The 4,681-nt window shown below is 38.8% G+C and overlaps 1 protein-coding gene across 8 annotated transcripts in view; it reads right to left on the bottom strand.

Moving 5' to 3' along the window:
* The window catches only part of usp32 (ubiquitin specific peptidase 32), a 59,343-nt gene that overhangs the window by 36,833 nt on the left and 17,829 nt on the right, over positions 1 to 4,681 (bottom strand). The window lies entirely within an intron of this gene.

The following is a 4,681-nucleotide window of genomic DNA, read 5'->3' as shown; positions in this document are numbered from 1 at the left end:
GGATTTCTTTCAGTTACCCGGCTTCACTAACTCTAACTACCGTGTCCCGCATAAGCCGTGTCACGACGGTGGTTAACTAGTTCAATCAACCCGGGGTTTCCCAATCCAGCAGCGTGAGCGTTCACATAAAAGAGGCGATGTTTGCACAGCATGAACGATCACAAACATCTACCTGAGCCGCATATTTTACATAAGAAGAGCAAACTATAATTCTAAATAAATATGAAGAACACAGACACAGTTTTACACACAAAACGCAATACAGTCGCTGCTTCCTTACACAGGAAGGAAAGCTGGCAAAAAAGCAGACGCTGTAAATGCATGAATTACAACGCTTATCAATATCACTTCCTCATCAGTCAGGCACAAGATTTGACCATAATTACACTTGTTCTTTCCATAAACTGTTGTTGCTTTAGCCTATTATTTCATTTGCAACCCTGGCAGTGGTAAGCAATCTGAGAGCAAATAAAAAACATTAAGACATAATAATTCCACCCACTGCTCCAGAAGCCCACAGCATATACGCAATCCTGTAGGCTAAACTCACTCAGCCAACATTTGAATATGTTTTTATATTTATTAATTGAAATCAACATCACCAAACCCACTAGACTCCATTTAAATGAATCAATATTTTATCATCATAAAAAACAAATATGCTGATTACTATACATAATTCCATCCGCTTAAAATTGATCCATCTTTCATAAAGATACCCATCAAGGAATTTCTCTCTCTCTCTTCTCTCTCTCTCTCTCTCTCTCTCTCTCTCCTCTCTCTCTCTCTTCTTCTCTCTCTCTCTCTCTCTCTCTCTCTCTCTCTCTCTCTCTCTCTCTCAGGCAGATCTTCTAACAACGGTCACCGTTGTTATCAACCGAGTATTGACTGGTCAGTAGGCGGTGCGTTAACATCGGTTGATCTCTGATCTCCAACATAACCTGCTCTCAACCAGGTTAGGTGTTGGCACGGCGATTTAATCCGGTAACAAGTGATCCAGCGTCGCGATACAGAAAACTCTGGGTTGAACGTGAAGTTAACCTCGTTAACGCCAAATCTTGCTTCGCAGCACAAGCCTCTGGAAAATCTACTACAATCCATTAAAGCAGACGCAATTAAGACAACCTTTGAGCAGAAGTTTATATAACGTGAAGCCCATTATGAAGCTATGAGCTGAGAATGAGAGGCTTTGTGTGAGGACATTTCCCAAACAAAATGTACACTTTGACAACAGAACAGCGGACATACTGGCAGATGAGTTGTAACACAGGGTATCATTTTACAAGAAGGTTTTGCATGTGGGTATGTTTTGGTTGAACCATAATCTCTTTCTCTCTCTCTTTCTGTGTTTATTTATCTTCCCAAGGCACACACAAAGAAATTAGAAATGGGGAATTATGTTTTAAGGAAGACAGAGTAAGAAAGAGAACAAAGGAAGCACTCAAGAGAGTGGGTAAGTGATACAAGAATTAAATGCCAGAAAGATTTTGAGAACCAGCCGATACTCTCCAGTCTGACAGAGATCGAGATGAAATAGAGGCAGGTAATCAGAGTCTCACAGCATTGTTGAAAAAGAAGAAGAAATATGCTTCTTCTTGGGTGAAAGTGTCTGAGGAGGCATTACATAACCAATTAAAAATATTTTTCCCCAGAGCCATTGGTTGGAGCAAATTACCAGGGAGTTTTGTCCCTGCTGAAAGATAAATTCTATTCCATTGAAAGCAGGAGTTAAATTAAAAATCTTAACTAGAGTGCCTCAGTCCAGGTCTTTCCAAAGAACTGCCATGAAGTTTGAAACATCTCCCCACGTGTCAAGAAAAGCCAAAGCGAGAAGGAGAAGCCTTCCAGAGGAGACTGAAGACAGGGTAGGGGAAAAGGATTTTGTCTCACATGGAGAGAACCCAAACAAAAGAGAAAAATCCCCAAATCTAAATTGGTTTCTTTGAATTTGCTCAAATGCATTTATTCAAAAGAACTCCTAGGATGAGGAGCCAAATTAAATCAATATGTTTTTGTTTCAAGTAACAGGATTTCCAACATCATTCTCCAGATTCCAGATTTTCTTGAGTGTATTTTTCCTGTTTACTGGAAACTATATCTATATACCAAAACATATCTGACTGAAAATTTTAGCTGGCAGTGGCACTGAGCTCCATTACCTAAAAGCACATCCTTTAAAAAGGTAAAACACCATGTGTGACACTTTGCCATCAGCTAAAGAAATCCATTCAAATCTGAGCTGTCTCCTGTTAGAAGCATTGATTCTTTATTTATCCAATCAATCAAAAAGCTTTATATATGCTGTCTGTATAAAGTTGAGGATCACTGAATCGGTATATAGAATAGAATGCCTTTATTGTCATTACACACAAGCACACGGTACTTGTGCAACGAGATTAAAGCAATCCCTTTACAGCGTTGACACAAAAAATATGAGAATATAAGATAACATTATAAAATATCAAAAATATAAAATATAAAGTCAAAGATATAAAGTGTAGGTAGTGCAGAGAAGAAAAAAAAAAAGAGAGGGGCAGGGGGTGCTGGGGCACAGTCCTGAGTCCGGAGAGCAACTGTATACATATATAAATTAGCTTTGATCATTTCAAAATGATTATCATCATCATCATGATCACAAACAAATAATCAAATGAGGAATGTGTTTTAATGCAAGATAGACTTTAAAAAAGTGTCACTGAGATTTCTGAAAATTAAAAAGAACATGTTTGTGTCTTAACTGACTGACTGACTAGGCTCATCTCTCTTTTAACTGTCAGAATGTGCAGCAGCCATGTTTCTGTTTGAAGAGACCTGCAGTAACCTTAGATCTGGACTGCAATCTCCCCAGTAACTGCTACCATGGGAAGCAGAGATGCTGAGACAAACATGCTGTAGTCTTCAATGGTAAATGGACTGCATTTATATAGCATTTTTGTCTTAACTTGCTCAAGCACATGAGAACAGAAAGAGCTGAGGATTGAACCGTGACCCGCTCTACCTCCTCAGCCGCAGTAAACACTGTGTTTAAGTGTAACAGCAGATGCTGGTGTCATTTTCGTGGAAAATTAACTCGTACATTGACTCACTTTCCAGATCCCAAATCCCACTGCTCAAACAACCTGTTTTCCTCCTTAATATTTTGGAATCTGCCATCTTTAATGGACACAGGAAGAATACCCGCTCTCACCTGTGAATTTTAACATTGAAAAGTAAGATAAAAAGCTCAGCCTGTTACAATCTAAGGCGGAGGTATCTATGTAACTGCCATTCTATGAATTGAGGATGGCAGCCAGAGATGTGCATGGAATTGAAGGCATCACATATTGTTTTATATAACGTGGTCTCAAGTAAGTCAGACACCTAAAGGCTGTATTTTAACACTTTGATAAGCAACTAAAGAACTGCTTTAATTCATGCCTTCATCACCTTCCATCATTGATGAATATGCAAAGTAGCATTCTCAGATAGTTATTCTTATTAGTGGTTTGAAAATAACACAATTATGTATGTGATGTAAGTACAAATTTTGATCTATACAAGGACAGCTTACAAGAACCTAGATTCAGTCCAATGCTATTCCTACTGCCAATCTCCATAACTGATGCTTGATCATGATCTAAAAATATGTGACATTAAGGAAATATTAAAGACTTTGCATGGTAACATTAAGTCCTGTGGTATGTGGGGCTGGACATTGTGCTGGGTAAGACTATCAGGAAGAAAAACCTGCAGCTAAAAAATTGGTATTATTATTATTATCCAATGATCGACCTCCAGTATCTGTGATTGATCCTTTCTCTGAATGTATGGCATTTAGTTAGGGGAGAAGGACACAGCAGAGCTCCAGGCAAAAATAATCGGTTGTGACTGAGTCACTATATCCTCTGCTAGGAAAATATCTGTCTTGCTATCCAGTCCAATATTGATCCCTATGTCTCACAACACACTCAATGTAACTACCTACTGTAAGTCTTCTCCAATTTGTCTAAAGTTAAGGATTACTTTCTATAAGGGATAATGTAGAGCGAGGCGGTTGTTATAGCGAATACAACCAGGGTAAAGGGGTTGGATTCGCTATAACAACCGCCTCGCTCTACATTAACCCACTTATTACATGGCTACTTACCAAATATTTCAATAATTTGACGCAAAATATTGATTTATAAAAGGAGTTCATTGATTGAAATAGGATTGTATTGATTCTGCTAAAGAAAATAGTCCGTTATAATACTCTGTAGCTGTTTAATGCAACCCTGTCTGTCAATCAGCACCACAGTAGCTCCCCCTCCTGTAGCAAATATATTTCTGGCAAAAGCCACCGATCCAGTCACGCATTTTTATCCCCCTTATGGGCTGTGTGCTAGCTATAGCTAGGTGGACAAATGACCCAGCTGCTGTTTTAAATCACTGCAGGAACTGACACATTAGCTGAAGCGTAGTGAGCTAGCAAGCTATCAACTCCTCTAATCCACGTTAAACTGAACATTTCCATTGACAGTAAAGTAAGACAAGGTAAATGGGACTTCTTTGGAAATATTTATGTTGACGTTTACGTCCTCATTCATCTAGTTTACTTTTTGCACAGCTGCTGCATGTTGACACCATAGACAGTTTAAGAAATGGACCAACAGATCTCGTTGTTCAGGACGGAGACCAGTGAAGGATATTAGAAGCACTTTTC

Source organism: Etheostoma spectabile, chromosome 3 (assembly GCF_008692095.1).
Source record: "Etheostoma spectabile isolate EspeVRDwgs_2016 chromosome 3, UIUC_Espe_1.0, whole genome shotgun sequence".
Taxonomy (NCBI): domain Eukaryota; kingdom Metazoa; phylum Chordata; class Actinopteri; order Perciformes; family Percidae; genus Etheostoma; species Etheostoma spectabile.
Note: the sequence above shows the minus strand (reverse complement) of the source record. Positions and strands in the feature narration are given on the sequence as shown.